The sequence below is a fragment of the Chaetodon auriga genome, chromosome 6, assembly GCF_051107435.1.
Source record: "Chaetodon auriga isolate fChaAug3 chromosome 6, fChaAug3.hap1, whole genome shotgun sequence".
In the NCBI taxonomy this organism is placed as follows: domain Eukaryota; kingdom Metazoa; phylum Chordata; class Actinopteri; order Chaetodontiformes; family Chaetodontidae; genus Chaetodon; species Chaetodon auriga.
In genome coordinates, this window is record NC_135079.1 from 268,191 (window position 1) to 290,266 (window position 22,076).

Here is a 22,076-nt window from a genome sequence, read left to right on the forward strand (position 1 = left end):
ATTTATACTGTCCATCCCATCACTTTATCTCATATTGTGTTGGTGTTGTTTCAATCAGGTTTTGGTGGATGGATGGGTCAGTCCAGGACGCTCACCCTGGACACTGGGCTTTGTGTCCCATGTGGAACTTATTGTTATACAGTCCAGTGTTCACGTAATACTTTCAGTTTCTTTTCTTCATTTTCAGATTTCTGTCATTGGGTTACATTTAGGCAACAAAAATACTTGGTTAGGTTGACGAAAAGATCAGTTTCACAACACTGACCTAACTTCTCCCATGTGCGTACTTTAGCAAAATGGCGTGATTGGTCAGTTCCAATGATAGTCCAGGATCAACAGACTGACCATGTTGTTGGAACAACTCCAACACAGAGACATCAAATGGTTCACAATCAGCTTCTGAAGCAGTCTCACTGCCTGCAGCCTCTCACATCACCTGCATCACAGCTGAAGCATAAACTGTCAGTGATGAGTTCATATCCTTCAACAACTCATCAATGAAATAAGAGCTGAATGTTTGTGATGCAGGATGTTCACAACGTTTCACTTTCAACCAGGTATCTCTGGACTCTGACACCTGACCGGATTCATGGAGGAACTCGTTCCCTCACTTCTTGTTGCTTGAAAAGGAAATGGTCAAATGTGAGGAACTCACTGCTTGCCAACGTCATGCAGCTTTGATTAGCACCCAACAGCTAGCTTGCTCAAAAACAAAGCTGTACTGTTAGCGGCTGCTGGGCAACGAGACCGAGGCTAACACGGATCAGTTTCCTGCTGGAACACGTGCGGTGGTGAAGGTTTTGGTTTAGATGTGTTACTGTGGTGATAATCATGGTAGAAGCGGTGACTCCCTCTAACGAATCCACCTTAAAGATAAAGGAGGTGAGCAGCGGTGCTGCAGCAGTATGAGAATAACAGAGCTGTAAACATGTCCTTCGTTTAAATGTTACTGCGACTGAACGTCTCTCACTGCAGCTGCAATCAACCTCATTTCTGGCTCTTCAGAACGCTTTTGCATAAATTCTCCTGACAGCTGGACAGACACAGTGAGCGACTGGCGAGGAAAGGACAAGACAAGCGGTGCGTGGACGTGTGCGTCTATGTTGCCATCTTTTACTGGCGGTGCAGTTGAGGCGGATGGCGGTCCGGTTAACGGCCCCGTGGGGGGAGATTAGACTGAACTGTTGCCCTGTGGATATGAAGGAGAGAGAAGGCGAATACTTCATCTGCCCCTGCGGGAAGCAGCTCAGTCCAGATGCTTGAATAGCAGGACTTCACCACCACCTCCACCCTTTAACACTGTGTGTGTGTGTGTGTGTGTGTGTGTGTGTGTGGGCGAGACATATCCATCCAGTCATGCTGAAGGATCTGCAGAGCACTGCTGACTCATAACACACAAGAGCAAAGAAAGAGAAACATGCACACACACGTAAAGACATCGACATGTTGAAGCTCGTTTCTTTGAAAATGATGAAGGAAATCAAGCCGACGGTGTTCTTCCATCGGATGGAGCGCTGAGAATGTTCTCCAGAGGACAAAGCAAGATTACACAATGAACAGAGCGACAGAACACGTCCATCCATCAAGATGTTTGGACATTTCATTACTGCTTCACACCTCAGATGGCGTTTATGGCATTTAAAGGAATGACTTTGTTCCCACAGTGCGACAAAAACAGAGTGCGAAGGCTCCTTTGTGATGGAGGGAGGCAGCAAGATGGCAGCCCACCACAGAAGAAGACGAAGAAGAAGAAGATCTGTGTCCATCAGCCTTTATCACGTCGACTTTTCCACTTTCATTCTTTCATTTCTGGTGTTTCCATCCAGGTTTTTAATGGCAGCTTTCTTCCAGCTTCCCAGAGGACAGTTATCTGACCTGCTGTTTGTTGGCATGGCTGTGGGAGCAGCAGGTCTTTAATACTTCTCATGTGGATGTCTCAGAGCTGAGAGGTTTTCTGTCAAAGTTGATTTTATTTCTGCAGAGTCAGAAATTCAAAGCGAATCTATTAACTGTCTTTTTATGAAGGGGCTGACTTTCATCCAGAAGATGAAAGACGATGAAGCACTAAACATCTTCCTCTGCAGCTGCTAGAACACGGACGAAGAAAAAGATCCTTTTTTAAGTATAAAACCAAAAAACTAGGCAGAATAATCATTTACAATGTAATCTGCAAAGGACCTACAGACATGAAGTACAAAGCAGCATCGAGTCGGCCTTGATGTCTTGTTTTGACATGAATTTCAATGAAGAAGTCGATAAAAATGTTCCTCAAAGACGCTGGGGGAGCAGAAGCTGCTGATTTCTCTTCAAAAGATGAACGTGATGTTGAGTTTGAGCTCTTCAGATCCCATCAATCATCCAGAGAGAAGAAGCAACGGTTCCTGCTCAGGTAACAAAGATCTGCTCTGCTGACCTTCACACTTTAAAGACAACACAGACGAATCAGGCTTCTTCGCCTTTTCTGACCCGATTTTCAGATTCCCACGCCCTCGTTTACAGACAGTGGCCTGAATTCAATTAAATATTCCTTTATTAGTCCCACAAGGGGAAATTCCAAAGAAAATGAGGGGAGCGCATACGCAGTCCCACCCTACCACAAATTATGCAGTCGAGATTCCCACATGTGGGGAATTCGCACGGGTCAGCACATCCCTCAGTGTAATGGATGCGCCTCGCCATGGGTGAACCACCTAGTTGATCATGGTATCCCCCCTGCCAGGTAAGTAATGTATTATATATTATTGTACGATATCTGCGATTGCGCTCGTTTAGATTTCACACTGACCACTGAGGAAAATTCAGATGAACTTTAGGTGCCATGTATGCATTAATTCAGGTCTGTCAGCGATCAGTACTTCTGACTGATTCAAACCTGAATGTTGGTTTGAAGTCTTCAGTCTGAAAACATGGTGGCTCGTTTCCGTCGACCTCAGCACAGAAAACAGAAAACAGTTTGTTCCCGCCGCCATCCTGCGCTGTTTCATCAGCACACGAGCTGTGACTCACGGCTGTTAGCGAGGTCCAGATCCTGGCAGTAAATCCAGGGATAATTATGAAATGAGACATGATGAGCAAGTAACGCACCTCTCTGTCATCCTGCTGCCCTCCTCCCACAGCTGGGACATCATGATGCGAATGAAGAACATCCTAAAAAGAAAAAGGAAGAGACAGACTGAAGGGGGCCCAGGAGCCCCGGGGCCGGGGGACCAAGGGGTAGACAGACGACGCCAACGTTCACGGAGATAAAACGTTTTTCGTCATGTTCCTCCATCTGACCACATGGACTGACGAAACACGTCGCTTCTGGTTTGCCGCCATTCCTTTCTGATTTTTACAAACTGGAAAAACACGTCGGCTGTCCTGGAAACTTGTTGGGAAGCTTGGAAGAAATCTGACAACTCAAATAAATCAAGCCGATAAACAAGCTAGTTTGCAAAGCGCGCTCACACCTTCAAGGTTTGGACCCAGACCGATCCAATTCTTCATTTTAATGTGAAGCAGCAGCAGGACGTGCTAAGTTAGCATTAGCATTAATTCAGTCCAGCCCTGGTACGGCTGCTGTGAGGCTGAGAACGTGTTTAGTCTCAGGTTATATCCAACTTTTCAGTCCAGTTGAGGAAAAACGTTTTGTCATTTTAGTCAAACTTATTTCACACAAGATTTTATTGGCTCATTAGCTGGTCATAGATTAGCATTAGCATTAGCCTTAGGAAGCGTCTACACAAGTCTATGTTTTTATTTTTTTCCATTTGTCTGCACGTTGAAATGCCATCGCTGATGTTTGTGACGTCGCTGCCGTCTTATCATCTCAGTCGAGGATAAAAAGTCACCGACAAACGTTTCATCTGAGTTTTTGTTAACGTGATGAACTCTAACACCAATGACATCAAACAGTAATGCGGGATTACATGCTGCATTGTTTCCCATAAACCTCCTGTGCATGTGAAGCCAGTCTGAGTTCAATGTGGGAATGGCGGACCCTGCCACCAACAGTGAAAATGGCCACAGCAAGAGGAATGAGCAAACGTCCGTTGCTGGATTTTTGGGTAAATCGGGGAGAGCAGACGTTCATTGAGGAAAATATCTGTGCTGAACCTGTTTGATCTGAAGTTCGTCTCTTTGACCTGAGCTGCTTCTCTGAACTCGCCGTCCTCGATTCCTCCTGACGACATGCTGATCTGCTCTTTAAGCAGGTGAAACAGGTGGAGGTTTGAATCCAGGAGGATCTCTTTGAACACTAATGAAGTTCCCTGACATTTACTGGCAGACAGACATTGTTTCAGTGCTGTGGACTCATTTGAGTCCATGCTTCGTCCTCACCGGCTGCCCTCCTGAGGAGAAACCTTTCCCAAATGCTCCCAGTCCTCACACATCAAAACAGCATTTATCCGTCTCATCTGTCCAGGCCGCCGCCAATAATCTCTTCAAACTGTAAGTGCCCAACACGGCGAGCACGCCGAACATGGCGAGCACGGCGAGCATGGCTGCATCCACTCATCAGGCTGCCAATTACAGGCGGAGGCCTAATTTCACGCAGATGTTTGACGATGTTTCCTCATTAAAAGAGACACAGCTGAAAGCTCCCCGAGCTTCTGACAACGAGGAGCAGAAATGAAAAGCAGCTGAGATGAAACACGGGCTCATCAAACACATCCAGGCTCCGTCTGACAGACACTCGGTGCACCAATCAGGACAGCACAGATCACATGACTTCCTGTTCCAGGCCGACACCAGTCATAGTTCCTGCCACGGCCACTAGAGGGTGCCCTCAGTTGAAGTTAAATAAACGTAGTTTTCGGGCATTTGCTGAAACGAGCGATGTCAAAAAAGACCTTTGGCCACTTCCTGTCCTGACCTGCAGCGTCTCCATGCAGCATCGTAACAATCAGTCCGTCCTCAAACAGAAGAAATAAAGATTCGCTCAATCATCCGGCTCGAGTTTTTCAAACACTGTGCAACTCTTCTCATTTCAAAAATACAGATTTCATGTTGTTTTTACTGTAAATTTCTATTTTATGCTCATGATCCTTCTTTTTCTTCTCCTTTATCGTAGTTACTGCATCAGAATTCAGAGCCTGTGAAAGCCAACGTGGCGACGCCAATGGATTTATTATGAATGCATTATTAATTATTATCATTATTATTATTATATGAATGCAGTATTATAATAACTATTATTATTAGCTGTGGACTGTCTCCTGTCCTCAGCGTTTCAGTCGTGTCTCATGGTCTTATTTGGATTTCTTCAGTTTCTTCTGAGACGACAAACTACTTTGGATTGTTGGCTTTGGACACACAAGACCCCTCGTTTACAATGTTTTCCTATTAGAGGACCACCACAGACAGGATCTAATGAGACGCACACACACACACACACACACACACACACACACACACACACACACACAGCAAAGACAAGGCCACAACATAAAACCACAGATATATGGTCCTTTTCACTGGAGAGATGAGAGATGGCCAGAGCAGAAGATGGAGTGTGTGTGTGTGTGTGTGTGTGTGTGTGTGTGTGTCCATGTGTGTCTGTGTGTGTGTGTGTCTGTGTGTGTCTCTGTCTTTCTGTGTGTGTGTGTGCATGTGTGTGTGTGTGTGTGTGTCTCTGTCTTTCTGTGTGTGTGTCTGTGTGTGTGTGTGTCTCTGTGTGTGTGTGTGTGTCTGTGTGTGTGTGTGTGTGTGTGTGTGTCTCTGTGTGTGTGTGTGTGTGTGTGTGTGTGTGTGTGTGTGTGTGCGTGTCGGCAGGATGAATTAAAGCCTGTGGCTGCTCTGTTTGTCCTCTACGTGGCCCCGTCCTTCACTGAGGATCGAAAATATTTCAGAAGATAAACCACCTGCCTCCTGTTACCATGACAACCAGTCTGTTACCAACCCCAGCGTACATGCACTTTGTCCTCGCTGCTGGATCAGTTCAGATCTGTTCAGGATCAGTTCAGATCAGTTCAGATCAGTTCAGGATCAGTTCAGATCAGTTCAAGATCAGTTCAGAATCAGTTCAGATCTGTTCAAGATCAGTTCAGGATCAGTTCAGAATCAGTTCAGGATCAGTTGAGAATCAGTTCAGGATCAGTTCAGAATCAGTTCAGAATCAGTTCAGGATCAGTTGAGAATCAGTTCAGGATCAGTTCAGAATCAGTTGAGAATCAGTTCAGGATCTGTTCAGAATCAGTTCAGGATCAGTTCAGATTAGTTCAGGATCAGTTCAGGATCAGTTCAGGATCAGTTCAGGATCAGTTCAGATCAGTTCAGATCTGTTCAGGATCAGTTCAGGTTCTGTTCAGATCTGTTCAGGATCAGTTTAGATCAGTTCAGGATCAGTTCAGGATCAGTTCAGAATCAGTTCAGGATCAGTTGAGAATCAGTTCAGGATCAGTTCAGAATCAGTTCAGATCTGTTCAAGATCAGTTCAGGATCAGTTCAGAATCAGTTCAGGATCAGTTGAGAATCAGTTCAGGATCAGTTCAGAATCAGTTCAGAATCAGTTCAGGATCAGTTGAGAATCAGTTCAGGATCAGTTCAGAATCAGTTGAGAATCAGTTCAGGATCTGTTCAGAATCAGTTCAGGATCAGTTCAGATTAGTTCAGGATCAGTTCAGGATCAGTTCAGATCAGTTCAGATCTGTTCAGGATCAGTTCAGGTTCTGTTCAGATCTGTTCAGGATCAGTTTAGATCAGTTCAGGATCAGTTCAGGATCAGTTCAGAATCAGTTCAGGATCAGTTGAGAATCAGTTCAGGATCAGTTCAGAATCAGTTGAGAATCAGTTCAGGATCTGTTCAGAATCAGTTCAGGATCAGTTCAGATTAGTTCAGGATCAGTTCAGATCAGTTCAGGATCAGTTCAGATCAGTTCAGATCTGTTCAGGATCAGTTCAGGTTCAGTTCAGATCTGTTCAGGATCAGTTTAGATCAGTTCAGGATCAGTTCAGAATCAGTTCAGGATCAGTTGAGAATCAGTTCAGATCAGTTCAGATCTGTTCAGGATCAGTTCAGGTTCAGTTCAGATCTGTTCAGGATCAGTTTAGATCAGTTCAGGATCAGTTCAGAATCAGTTCAGGATCAGTTGAGAATCAGTTCAGGATCAGTTCAGAATCAGTTGAGAATCAGTTCAGGATCTGTTCAGAATCAGTTCAGGATCAGTTCAGATCAGTTCAGATCTGTTCAGGATCAGTTCAGGTTCAGTTCAGATCTGTTCAGGATCAGTTTAGATCAGTTCAGGATCAGTTCAGCTCAGACTCTGTTTTGTTCCAATCATCAGACTCAAACACTGAATGCTAACTGCTAACTGTTCAGTGTTTGTATCAGCTGATTGATCTTCTTCCTCTGAGCTCCTTTAAAACTCACCAGCCTCACTGTTGATCTTCATCACCATGAACACACGCAATGTAGTTTATTCTGACACACACACACACACACAGACACACACACACACACACAGACACACACACACACACACACACACACACACACACACACACACACCACAGCACCAAATGTGGATTCATCCGCTGCTGAAAATACTCCCAACTGATGCTCTACACCGAGCAGCTGTTTGAGGAAATGATGAAGCTTCTTTTAAAGAATGAATATTTGTTTCTTCTTAAAGGGCTTTTCTCTGTTATTTTCTTTTAGGTCAGAGTGTATGTGTGTGTGTGTGTGTGTGTGTGTGTGTGTGTGTGTGTGTGTTTCTCATGAGTTGTGTTTGTCATGTTAAACTTTGATCAGATTCATTCTTCTATCTGTTATTTTCACAGGTATCGAGCTGTGGGTTTGTATTTTAACGTTTTTGATTCCCATGTTGTCAAGATGCAAAGCGGACGTCGCGGCACATCTCGTCTCTGGTTGACATGAGCCTGCGTGCAGGTATTTAATCACAGTGTATATTATTCATGATATTATGGAGCATTCTGTGCATGAGTGCTTTTAAATCTCCTTTGTGTGTCACCTCTGTGCAGACAAGACGGGAAATCAAATCAAAGTGGAAGCATCCACAACGAGCACACCAGAAGGTTTAGTCTCCAGGAGGAACCAGTGGACTCCTGGATGAGAGCCGCAGGCCGAGCAGGAGAGTCTGAGTGGGACTCATTTTCCAGCCTTTAGTTTCAATCAGAGAAACACTGAAGAGCAAACCTTGTTTGAAGAGAAAACGCCAAAGCAGAGCATCAGAGTCAGTCCAGCAGGCAGCAGGCTGTCTAGGGTGCTGCTGTCTGCTGGCTCAGCACGCAGCACAGGGACTAATAACATGTGGTTTCTGGTTCGCTCAGCCCTGCCAGGCCCCTCTTATCCACAGAGCTGTCAGCACCACCTCCTCTTCCTCCTCCTCTCTGCAAGTTATTATCTGAAGCCTAAAAACCATCATTCTCCTCGATGGTGGCTGCTCCCATCTCCTGGTCCTTGTCTTGTTTAATTAAAAGTGTGACCGGACACAGACACAAAAAAGTGGAGCTGCAGTTTAGAACCGTGGCACATCTTCTTGACTGAGCCCTTGTTTCTGACAGACTGAGCACTCAACATAATCAAAACTCTCTGTGGGAGGCGGCCTCAAAGATGGATGAGTGGATGTGAACGCAGCCTTCAGCTGGCTGAAGGCTGCGGTGGTCTACGCCACCCCCCCCGCGCCCCCGCCTCCCATACAGGAAACTGTACAGGTGAGACGTCACGTGATGACGAGTCAGGGAAACAAAAATCACAACTTTATCAGCAGCTTCTGACACGAATGACAAAAAGATGCAAAAGAAGAAAGATAGTCATTGTTCAGGTGTGACGCCACTGGTCTGGATTGGCTGAACCAGTTTCATTGCAGGTGAGACTAAAAGAAAAACAACCTGAAAGCAAAATAAAGGCCACACTGACGACCACGTTTCCCTAACAATCATCTTCACTTTCAGTCAATCTGCACATTTCAGCGGCTGGAACCACAGAATGTTCAGTATATTCACTTCAAAACTAACTGAAAACAATGAACTAAACTGAATGATTGACTAATAAATCACTCAAACAACCCTTCACCAGGATTGTATGACGTCATGATTATCGTCCTCTTTTAAAGGACCTGAGGACAGCGGTCTTGTACTCTGTAACACTTTTCTTTCTTTAAATGCCGTTCTACCAACACGTCCTCACACCTGAAGGACTGAACTGATCCTCGGCCTGGTGGACGGCCTGGTGGACGGTTCCAGAGACAGACCGGAGACGGAGGCAGTTTGCTTTGCTTTAGGATTAAAATGAGCTCATTACTGTTCCGTTCACATTATGTGAGTTAATAGAAGTCAAGGCTGACTCATACGTCCACATGTCCACCATCACGTCTCTTGACAAATAAAAATATTTAAGAATATGAAGCACAAACCTGCCTTTTTGTGCTTTTTACTCAGATTAGAAGTAAAGCGACAGCACATTGTGTTCCACAGCTGAAACTGAAGACTTTGGGAAACAGAACTTACAACTTCAATAAAATTCCAAAGAAATTGGACATTTCCAACAAAGACAACTAAAAGCAGCTTTGAATACAGCGAAACACACAAATCTTTTAAACCCTCAGAAGTATTTTTCAATAAAATAGAAAAAGAAGCTTCTTTAAACCCAGAAACTGCTCCTACAAAAAGACATTAGGTCCTGAAGTCATGATGTCATCTAACAGACGGATGGGTGACCAATGAAAGGAAAACAGGACGTTCTCGCAGAGCGCGACCACGTTGATCCTCTGATGGAGTCATGTCTGTCTTTCCACTGGAAGAAGAATCATGTTTGAGGAAGAAGAAGAAGAAGAAGAAGAAGAAGAAGGAGGAGAAGGAGGAGGTGGAGGAGGAACATGAGAGGGTGGAGTTCCTGCCAACGAGGCTTAAAGTCTGTGCAGGTATCTGGGAGGTTGACCTGAACTTGATGAAGTCAGAGCCTTGCAGTTAGCCAATCACATTGAGCAAACATCAGACGACCAGGAGGCTCAGAAACCTGCTCCAATGATCGTATTCGTACCATCTCTTCACGACCACACCCGTCAATCACTCATCAATAAACTAAGAACTGAACGCGCGTGATGCTGGGCGTTTGCAGCATTTCACCTTCACCCAGGTATCTGACAGGTGTGTCCCAGGGTGGTCCCAAACTTTGATTTATGAGTCAAAAATGACAGAAAGTGTAAAGAGGAGAATGTTGGAGCTCTGAATCAGCCAATAGCAGGCTTCCAGAGGCGATGTCATGACTGTCATTACCCATCATCCACTGCATCCAACACTGATGATTGATGACAGCATTGATATTTGTGAAATTATTCTTAAATATCTAAAAGACAGATGTGGAGGAGGAGGTCCAGTGAGACGTCGGGTGCATATCTGATGGTTGAGACTCAGCTGTCAGCAGACAAATGAAACACGACTTCTCTATGAGGAGGCACATTTATTGGTAACCACAAGTCATTTTTTGCACCAACTTTTGGACTTTGGACTTTTGGTTTATACATCACACGTATTCTCTCTTCTAAGAAAAAGACTAAAACCACATAATGAGATGTCTCAGACACTAACAGCTGACTGGATGGACTCATCTGAATGAAACTCGCACCTGTCTGCAGACAGAAGAACCTTCTTCTTCTGCTCATCACACCTCAACCTTCAGAACGAGTGAAAGCTGCCTCGTCGTCTTAACGAAGACAGAATGACGAGATAATCAGAATAATACTCCACTCTAACTGTTTACAAGTGCAGGATTCCTCACACCGGTGGTTCCAAACATATGGGCTGAGGCCCCCCATGAGGACGCCTCTGTCCACATGCTTTTGTGTTCTTCTGTTCGGTCCCAGCAGAGGAGAAAAAGAAAGCAGGGCATAAACAAAGCCTCCTGCTCAGGTTTTACCCGCTAAGCTAAAGCTCTGCGGGTGCCGACTGGTTGCCTATTCCTGGTCAAACACTGAAAAAAGAAAAGGGAACAGAAAGCACAGAATCAAAAGGTTGTTGTTCAGTCAGTTGGGGAGCGACGGGAAAGCAACTAAATTATAGAGTAAAATTCCATCGAAAGAAGCCCAAAAAACCCAGTCAAGCATTCAGCTTCCTGCAGAGAAGCCTTGACAGCAATCTGCAGCTGCAGTTTCCACTATCAAGACTCAGAGACGCCCCGCTGTCCGGCTCAGATGGCCCCCCCGTCGGAGCAGAAAGAAGAACAGCATAAATCAGTCGCCCGGGAACTCCAGCATGGTTAAACATGAGCCACGGCTAAACGTGGAGGAGCAGGGACGCTGCTCCGCTGCAGCTCCATTAATAGAAAGCCAGGCTCATCTATCATCGCGAGCCAGAGGAAAATCCACACATGGTGCATCTTTTCATGGCTTCCCATCTCAGTCTTTTGCCTCTCTAGTGGTTTCAGATCATGAGGCGGTCGAGGTGATTACTAATGAGTGACACAGATCTGCATGAGCGTCAGTGAGGGTCGGGAAACGGCCGGACGCGGCAAGCTCGCTCTCAGCCCCCACACAGCACTTAAAGAGGCCAACATGGATGCCGCGGCCGAGGTGAGCCCGAAGTCTGCGGCAGAAAACGCTTCACTGCTGCAGTTTCCCGGTCAGAGGTGATGAGCCGACACTGCTCCCCCAGGTAACTGATGGAGGTGGAAAAAGAACGTTCTCCCAGCAGGCCTGAAACCCGACTTCATGGTGGTGGGCTGTGACAGCACATATCTGCTGTGAGCCGCCTTTAGAAGCTAATTGCCATTATTACCGCCTCCGAGCTGAAGCCGGACAGACGGCCCGCAGGTGGGGGGGGGGCTCTGCTGATAAAACAACAGGCTTGATTGGCTTCTTCAAAGGCCGAGGTCGTGCCGCCGAGCCACTCCGATGTCTGCCGGCCTGGAGCGACACCACCAATCACCGCCTGCCCTCTCCCATCGATCTCCACCTGCGCTGCGCCCGGTCTTCGCAGTGACGCCGTCTGGCTCGAGGCCTGTGTTTTATGCCGGTACTTTCTATTGATTTGGCGAAAGTATCCAAAGATTTAATTACACGAGTAACACATCAACTGTTTCGTGCCAATAGCATTTACAGGCTGGGAGAAATACGGCCGAGCGCTGTTGAAGTAATGGCCGGGCTGCGTTCATGAGACAGCCCATGCTTTATTTGTGCTGGTGCATTAGCTCCATTAGCCCGCGGCGCACAGCTCGCCGCAGAGGACAACGCCAGGCTGCGGACTCCCAGCTGTCACTTCTACGTCGGGAGTCGACTTAATGCTGTGGTGTCAGTCTGTCTGCTTCTGAGCAGAGTGCATCTTTGATGTTTAAGAAAATAAAGACGTGCTTCAGACTGTTGTTACTTTACAGCATTTACAACGACCCATCTACCTGGACGCCACACGTCACGGTGCTTTACTGCCTTTGAATCTGTTGTTTCTTCATGGTTAAATAAATAAGTTCTACCTTAATGATGTATTCCCAAAAGCATCCCTTTCTCTGCAGGAGATGCTCTTTGGTTAACAACCAGCCGTTTAGAGCGAACACTTCATGGATCCACGACAGACGTGCAACTGTTCTGCCAAAATGCACTTTCCATGTTTTCTGCCTTTAAGTCGCAATAATCAACACCTTCATCAAAAGCTGACACTTGGAAACATGGAGTGAAGTCACGTTTGCAGACATCTACATCTGCACCAAGTCTTACAATTACAGCTTAACAAGGGCTCATTGTTTCTGCTCAAACACAAACACAGGAATGAACTGGTGTTTATTACACTATGAGTTTATGAAAAACACCAGTAAACAGGAAGTCATCACCTGATCTGATCCTCTCTGACACAAACTGACCTGAGATCAGCTCAGAGTCAGTGTATTTAATGTTCTTCCTCATCAGCTTCATTGATTTCTGTAAATATCTCTTATTGTGGATCTGAAGCAGCAACATGTTTCACAGACTGACAGACTCCAAAAACACCTGTTTGGAATATTCCACAGGTAAACAGGCTGATTGGTCACAGGTGAGAGCATCATGATTGGGTATGAAAGGGACATCCTGGAAAGGCTCAGTCGATCACAGAGGATGGAGTGAGTTCACCACTTTGTGAACACATGAAGGATGAAGAAGATGAGCACATGAAGCTGCTGTCAGTGAACAGTTTGATTATTGATTCTGGTTCATTTTAGACATTTGATCCAATACTGTGGAGGACGGTGTCCCTGAACCACCGAGGTCCCAGCTGACCTCACAGACTTTCAGGTCTTCAATCCCACAGCAGCAGCAGCAGGAGGAGGAGGAGGAGGAGGAGCGCAGCAGTGACTGAATTTAACCAGAGCATCACAAAGGACGACGATCTGAAGAAGCGACGGCTGGGCCAGGATCAGTCTTCACATGGGGGGGCAGACCTGAGCTCAAGACCAGACAGTCTGTCAGGCGACCCGTTAAATGAATGGAGCAGAAGAAGAAGTGGAAACATCCTGCCAGTCCTCCTCTCTCCTGATTTCAAAGATGGCTTCCACTTCACTGTCATACACACTCCTGCTCTTCTTCTGCTTGTTGATTTGACTCACACACAAACTCAACCAGAGTCTGACCTCCACCTGCACCTGAGCGGGGAAGCCGACTTGCCAGTCATTCTCACCCAGGAGAAATCACACCAATTGCCATTTGGAGAATGAATTCAGTGACCTATGGTAATGTTAAGATTCATTTGCTCGTGCTGGCTGTGCTTGAACTGGGAATGAGAGCTGCTCTCTCGTCCCTTCGCTCATGCAAAATTCATTCTGATAATTATCTCTCAAAAACAGGAGCATCTAACGACTAACTTTTTCCATTGGATCACGATAATTAAGATCAAACATCTGATCAGGAGCCACATTAAGTTTCTTTGGCTGAGCGCCACACAGATAAATCTATCTGCTGCTCCACCGCAGAGGCGAGCGAACTCGGGCCTGGACCGCCTGAAGCCATTTTCTAATCTGGCTGCACTGACCTCTCCGTTCAAGGTCAACGCTGCGACGGAGTGAGCGCGCTCAAAAATAAAAGTGTCAGCTGAAGAAGCACCTCCCACATCTCCTCTGAGCTCCTACCGATGATGAAACACAGCGACGAAGGGCTGAGGGAGGCGAGAGGCTGCAGGGGCCGCCTGCGCTCGTCCGTCGGATTGTCAAATGTTACTTCACACGTCTGACGAAGCCTCTCAGTGAATAATCACCGTCATGTTAGAATTACACTAATTGGACCAACAGGGGGGCTACAGTCAAAGGTCACACTTTCTAACACTGAAAGGCCACAACAGCTACGTCACTGCATCAACAAACATCCCCGGATGATGCCTTCAGGCGCTTCGTTCTGCCATTCAAACATTACAGCAGCTGTCCTCAGACTGAGCGACGGCACGGTAATTAAAGACGACCTTTAAATGAGAAGTCTGCTGATGTCACTCGCTCTTCTCATGAAAATGATGGTCCATCACATTCTGAGCTTCACTTCAGGTGTTTGTGTCCATTCTTTGGAAAACTCTAGTTACATAAAATGTCTGATGTGTAAAAAACATTTCAGTTCTACAAGTCACACTTGACTCGACGTGTGGACGTAAACTAACAAACCTCTGCTTCACAGTTTTTCCGCTCTGGTTCAGATTATATGTTTAAATTGCTTAATATGCTTAAATTTGGTTTGAAATCAAACAGTGTCAGGGACCGTTTTTCAAAAGGTTTCGTCTTCAGAAGGAACCTCGTCCACTGTATTTTTTGGTGACCTCTGACACTTTGTGCTTTCGACCATTTGCGAGTTGTCTCAACACACACACACACACACACACACACACACACACTACTCCTGGTTGGTGTTGGATGACTTCCTCTCAGGAGACAGAAAGTCATCCTGAAGAGCTTCACTTTGACTGAACTAATTCAGAAATGAAGTTTGGAGCAGAAACAGGACACCGACACTCGTCCACCTTTAAAGACGACCAAGCTGTGACCAAACCATCTCCACATCCAGCTGATGCAGAGAGTCATCAGAGATGATGCCATCAGGTGCCTGTGTCACCTGGTGAGTCCAGTCCAGTACTCTCTCTCTGTCTCGGCTCAGTTTTGGTCTCCTCCAGCTCCTTTAGCCGCTCAGTGCTGCACTGTGCTCACCAGCTGGTCTCTGACTGTCAGGATGTGGACTGAGGCTTCATCTCAGCTGCTTTGCTTTGAACAGCTGCTGGAACGACACCTGGACGTTGTGATAAATTTGCTGTGTGATTATTTTAACTTTGTGTGCTGTGAGAGGTTTGGAGGGCAGAATTAGGAACATAGAACAGTGAGTTTTGAAAGCTGAGCTCCACTGAATGATCAGCTCTTAAAGAAGAATCCAAAGTGTGCTCATACGTCTCCAGTGTTGGTGCGTTGATCACTGTAAAATGTCCTGACGCACGTGAAACTGGTCTGACGGGCTCTGTGGCGGCTCAGATGAAAATAAAGTTCAAGAATGTCAGGCAATTTACTGAAACCTGAGGAGCTCACAGAAGTCCCTAATTTGAGCCTCGTTAGCTCCTGTGAGGTCACCGGCTTCACTGTTGACCCTGAGGTGAAACCTGAGGGTCATCAGTCAACCTTTATTCTGCAAGACACGACACATGTGGTGACAGAAAGTTCTGGACCGTCTGTCTGAGAGCTTTGCTGTGAAAATGACTGCATGGTTTTTGTTTTCCAGACGTCTGAGTCACATCTACAATCGTTTCTGTCATTCAGAAAAGGTTTGGTGAGCCAATCACAGTTTGGTGGGCGGGATTAGGAATGGGAACAGGATGTGGATTAGACAGACAGACGTGAACTCAGCCACCTCTGTGTTGTTGTTTTATTCCGGCCACATTCTCTGCTTCTCCTGCTGCTTTGGTGTCTCGGCCGTTCTCTCAGTTGGCATTTCTTCAGTTTCAAGCTTTTGTTTTTCTGCCAAATATTTCAGAACTCGTGCCGAGAACATTGTGTTTGTGGTCCTGTTTGTTGGTGTTCAGCAGGATCTCTCGAAACTTGTTCACAGACTTCAATGAAAGCAGGTGAAAAATGGGCCAAAGATTAAGTGAATCTGTTTTGGTGCAGATCCCAGATTTGTTTTTGGAAGATTTTAGGATCATTTTTACAAACAAACAACATGTTTTCTGGTATTAAAATGATTTTTGGTTGAAGATTAAAGTCCAGTCTTTAGGAGGTGTGAACGTATGAAAGCAGAGAATGGCTGCAAAGCTTACACTTAGCACATAACAGCATTTTAAAACGAACGTGTTCACACTGAAAACCTTCTACTGATTTGTTTCCCTGTGAAATCTGTCAGTTTAAACTTTAAAAGACATTTATTCAACATGCTTCAGAAATCAAGTCAGAAAATTCAGGACGACCGATGAAACCTTGACTCTAGACTTGATGATCTGACTCGGTTTGATCAGGTCCATTCAGGTTCTACTGATCGATCAGCACCTCTTCATTTGCCTCCTCGGCTCTGAAAATGATGTAACTTCATGTTGAAAGATGCCACATAAAAAAGCGATTTGACTTTGACTTCCTCATCGACACGTCGTACAGCTGCAGAGACTCTTCACCGTCTGTATTTGTCTTAAACTCACACTCTCCTCAAAGCCTCCTGCAGACTCTCGCTGCCAATAAAGATAAATATTTGTGAGACCTCACAGCTTCTGCCACTGACATTACAAATCCTCCCTCCCCACCTCGCCGCTGGGCTTTGTTGGCCGGGGCGCAGTCCTCACAAAGGTCCTCGGGGAGCCCGACTCACTGATGTGATGAACAGGCTTCAAAGCCGTCGGCTGCAGCCTCCCACCGTCAGCTCTCATCCGACAGCGGGGAGTGTGGAGGCGATGCGCCGCTTAAACGATGAAATATGACCAGTAGCCTGAGGCCGGCTGGCCCCGACAGCCCCCCACAACAAAGCCCCCGGCTCCCTCGACAGCCCCGCTTTAAACATGACAAATGACAAAGGCGCACCAAGGGCAGCTCCGTGGTGATACGAGGTCCCCGAGCGTCAGCGCAGGAATTATCCCGCTAATCTCCCAATGAGAGCGACGTGCAGGCCTCATCCGGCGGAGCTCTGTTCCACCTACGCTGCAGTTTGGAAACTCAGAGCATCAAATGTTCTCCTCAGCCTGCTGCAGAGGGGGCGTGTGAGCAGGAATCATCCACATGAAGCAGATCAGGATCCACATGAAGCAGATCAGGATCCCCATGAAGCAGATCAGGATCCCCATGAAGCAGATCAGGATCCCCATGAAGCAGATCAGGATCCCCATGACGCAGATCAGGATCCCCATGAAGCAGATCAGGATCCCCATGACGCAGATCAGGATCCACATGAAGCAGATCATGTGAAGCAGATCAGGATCCACATGAAGCAGATCAGGATCCCCATGAAGCAGATCAGGATCCCCATGACGCAGATCAGGATCCACATGAAGCAGATCATGTGAAGCAGATCAGGATCCAAGTGAAGCAGATCAGGATCCCCATGACGCAGATCAGGATCCCCATGACGCAGATCAGGATCCCCATGACGCAGATCAGGATCCCCATGACGCAGATCAGGATCCACATGACGCAGATCAGGATCCCCATGACGCAGATCAGGATCCACATGACGCAGATCAGGATCCACATGACGCAGATCAGGATCCCCATGACGCAGATCAGGATCCACATGACGCAGCTCAGACTTCTCATGTCAGATCTCACAGATGTCTTCTAGAAGCGTCTTTCTTCTCGCTCGGCTCTCGGCGCAAACTGCCACTTCCGCTCTGTCTCTGTTTTCTGTACCAGTTCTGTCAATCGTGTCATCCTCGCTGCATCCAGACAACCTGGACTCCCATCACTCTCCTCCTCCCCCTCCTCTTCCTACCCCTGCCTGTAGTTTCACTATGTTGCGAAGGTAACAGGTGGGTGCTGCGCCATCAGTCATCTCTCTGCTGGAGGCATCCAGCCGTTCACCACGCTCAAAACAGGAGGAGGAAGAGGAGGAAGAGGAGGAGAAAAACAGTGATGAACAGATCACTTCTGGCTATTCTCCAGTCTCTTCCTGTGAATGAGGATGAGGAGGCATTGATCTGTCCCAGCAGGGTGACGATGAGCTCATGTGATCCATCACATCAAAGGAATCTTTAAAATGTCCGATCAATCTCAGCTCATTGGCCGGGATGTTTTTAAAGAAGCGGCCGTGGTCGTTTCCCGCTGACTGGGCGTTGAGATGCAGCTGCTCTGACAGCGTTGTTTGTTCCTCCGTCGATCTCTGGAGGCACTGGCGTCTTGGAGACCTCTCGCTCCTCATCCATCAGCGTCTTGGAGGTGTGACGGGCATCACTACCTCCTCTCATCTGAAAGCCAATGATTTCCTGTTCCTGAGCCATTGATTTTCCTTTGCGTTGTTGATGGATGGATGCTGCTCGCCGTATGCTCAGAAACACCAGAGTTTACCAAAAAGACCTTCTCAGCTCCGACGTTCAGTTTCATGATGAAACATCTCAGTTTCAGGTCTGAAGCTCTTTCACTTCACTCTGCCATCGTTCAGGCTCAGATTACAGATTCTGGTTCTTCCATATTTGTCTTATTGTCAATAATTTCCACAAAAAGACCAGAACCCACAATGTGTCGATCCGTCTCTTAATACTGTCTGACTTCTTGCCTGTGGCTCTCAGCTCCAAGCCCATTGGTTCCTGCTGGAGACGTAAACCTTTGAAAACACACACACACACACACACACGCGCGCACACACACACACACACACTCACACACACTCACACACACACTCACACACACACACGCACACACACGCGCACACACACACGCACACTCGCACCATTTTGAAAAAAAAAAAAAAAAGTTTATTAATATCCTGACTCAGCTGCTCTCTCTAGTTTTTACACTGACAATCGAGGACAATTTCTTTCCTGGACCAAATGGACCAAATTTTAATCAAACTACACTTAAAAATGTCTTTGAGAGGACAGACAGAGAAACCAGAGACAGAGAGTAGACTGTAAGGACGAACCATTCATCTGTTTTCATCTCCAACAGGTTTCACCACAGCATGCAGCTGAACATGGAGGCTAACCGGAGAACTCACAGCCAATAGAATCATGGGAGCTGTAGTTCTCTGCAGGCTGACGTCCTATTGGTCTGAAGTTCTCCACCTGTCCACAGCACCACCTACTGTTTGTCCACATGTGGCCGGCGGCTAACCCTGATTCATTTTCATTCGTTTTTTTATTGTGTACTGTGAGCACGCTGCATGGTGAGTCTGCACCTCAAATAATGTTGATTGATTGATTGATTGATTCAGTAAAGTTATTTAAATAAATTTTACGTCCTCTGTGTCTCTGGAGGATCTTTATCAAGAAATAACCTGATGACATCACCATCAGATAAACAAGCCGCCGTGGCCACTTTTCTTAATAATTAAGTCTTTATTTCTTCAACAGCAGACAGAAAATCTTCGTTCAACTCCACCGAAGACTTTCGAAGAGACGCCAAATGTCTTAAAAGGTAGATGTGCACAAACTGAAGACATGTGCAACATTTCCACTTCATGATTTATCCACAAAAGAATAAAACAATGAAAGCATCGTAAAGCTTTGGTTCAGCTCAGGGGCGAGCAAATAAAACGTGTTCAGGTCCGAGAGCGCAAACACAGCAAACATCAGGGATCACGAGCTGATGACTGAACGGATCAGAGCCATGGTGACGATGGGAAGTCTATCAGCAGTCTGGATGTAAGAGCCGAGGGCTGACGTGGAAATATTCACTGAAATTTACTCAAGGTTTATGTCTTCTTAATTTGTCATCATTACCTTGAAAAGGAACCACTGGGAGCTGTGATTTAATGGACTGCTGTTATGCAGCGTATTGTATTGCAGTAAATCTGCTGCCTCGATAAAACCATGTATTGATTAAGCTGTAAACTTCACTCTGAATCCCGGTTCTTGGTAATAAAACTCAGAGATATAAAAAGAAATTCAGCTAATCCTTTGTGACAGATGGCCACTGGCCGGAGAGCACAACCACAAAAAGAAAGTAAATTTCAGTGTGAGGGAAACTCTGAGTTCTTCTCAGCAGGGATTCTCGTCAAGCCTTCAGTGTGTCACCACTTTCTCTTTAATTCCCGGCTCAGGTTTTAATGCCGCGCCGCCACACCAGCGATTAAAATAACCGTGTTAAAACACCGGTGACACAAAGCCTGCTGGGAGCTCGGGGTCCGGAGGAAAGCCTCCCAGCCGCAGCAGAATTAGCCCGGATCAAAGCTCGTTTCCGAGGCCGGGTTAAAGGATGTGGAGCAGCTGTGACTTCCAGCTCAGATCCACTTAAACCTGTTTATTCATGCAGGTTTCCTGATGCTGTTCAGCCTCCTGCGGTCTCTTCAAACAGGAGGAGCAGGCTGACACTGCAGCATGAGGCTCAAGGGTATCTCAGCAGCTACTGTGGGGGGGGACCACCAACCATTGACACCCGACATGGAGCTGACCACTGCAGCCCCGACGTCATAACATCACATCACTTCATGTAAAACATTTGTCCTGAGTCTGTCCATCCTCAGCGCTGCAGCCTGTGTCTAAACCCTTTCACCATCATCAGGTCATCACTTCATTCCTGGACTTCTTCCATTCACAAGCCGCTTTATTTGAAATCACCTGTTCATTCATTCACCTGACAGTCCAGGCCATCCAGCCGCCGCCTACAGGTGAACGGTCACGCTCGTAAACATTAAGTCTGGAGCTGAACGTTACCAAAACCCTTCTGAAAATGACATCAATTTCATGCAACATGTATTTGTCCACTGTCCCTGTGGACACCAGTTCATAGAAGTTGCTCAGAAATTAGATACAAAACCAACATATTTAACGGCTGAAGGTGAACATGTGGATTCATGGCTGAAGGTAGGAAAGTTCCTCCTGACTTCCTCTTTCCTCCACCAGCTGCCTGAAAGTGTGTCGCTCCCTCCGGCATGAACGAACAGCCTTCATTGTGGCCTCAATATGTCAACTGACTAACGGCGCTGGGAGGGAGGAATCCGCCGCCGCCGCTAAACGAGCACACGAGCAAACATCACGCATGGAGGTAATTCCCAGAGATAAGTGCGATCGGCAGACTGTCGGCTTTGATGTCGGTACGAGCGAGAGGAAGGAGACGAATTCCGAAAGAGGAAAAACATCCACTAGAGTTAGACAACACCGGCACATCCTGTTACCCAGCATGCATCACAGCAGAGACAGAAAGGCAGAGAGTTGGAAAGAGAGTCTAGTGAGTGGCATTAAACAAAGGAGCTGATCTTTGTAATGACGGTTGTTCCGTCACTCTGGTCCAGACTAAAACGTGACATGAAAGTGAGACAATCATGGTGCCCAGAGGACATTTGTATGAGACGAGGAAAAGAGGACGAAGGATGTTTGTATGAGACGAGGAAAAGAGGACAAAGGATGTTTGTATGAGACCAGGAAAAGTGGAGGAAGGACATTTGTATGAGACCAGGAAAAGTGGAGGACGGACATTTGTATGAGACGAGGAAAAGTGGAGGAAGGACGTTTGTATGAGACGAGGAAAAGTGGAGGACGGACGTTTGTATGAGACCAGGAAAAGTGGAGGACGGACGTTTGTATGAGACGAGGAAAAGTGGAGGAAGGACGTTTGTATGAGACGAGAAAAAGAGGAGGAAGGACGTTTGTATGAGACGAGGAAAAGCCTTGATGTTGTACTTCATGTTTAGTGCTAATTAGCCAACGTTAGCATGCTAACATGCTAAACTACGCTGGTGAGCAGCGTAAACATCGTCACTGTGCCTGTGGGCATGTTAGCATGCCGCTAGCATGGCTGTACACTCTGTGACATTTAGCATGTCAAAGTTCAGATGCCCAGCAGCTTCCACAGAGCAGAACGAACAGGAATCAGTCAACTGGTGTCAATCATGTACCCAGTCTAACCAGTAAACCCAGTGGCCTGTAAGTGTCCCTCACAGTGATGCCTGCAGTGGGCGAGCCGCTGAGGACTGAAGAACGTTTTTCCTGCTTTAACGCCGAAGCCTCGGTGGACCTATTTAATTAACGAGCCTTTAATACCAATTTAATGGAAATTAGCTAGAGAGCCCCACATGGATTCC

The 22,076-nt window shown here is 46.5% G+C and overlaps 1 protein-coding gene, 1 long non-coding RNA gene and 1 other non-coding gene across 9 annotated transcripts in view; 1 reads left to right on the top strand and 2 right to left on the bottom strand.

The window, feature by feature from the left end:
• Window positions 1-22,076, bottom strand: part of immp2l (inner mitochondrial membrane peptidase subunit 2) — a 104,524-nt gene that overhangs the window by 53,777 nt on the left and 28,671 nt on the right. The gene's annotated exons all lie outside the window — the stretch shown is intronic.
• Window positions 2,564-2,727, bottom strand: LOC143322791 (U1 spliceosomal RNA). The gene has a single exon (XR_013077339.1). It is a non-coding gene; the product is annotated as a U1 spliceosomal RNA (small nuclear RNA).
• Window positions 6,977-9,015, top strand: LOC143322305 (uncharacterized). Its single transcript, XR_013077280.1, has 2 exons — window positions 6,977-7,870; window positions 7,963-9,015. It is a non-coding gene; the product is annotated as an uncharacterized LOC143322305 (long non-coding RNA).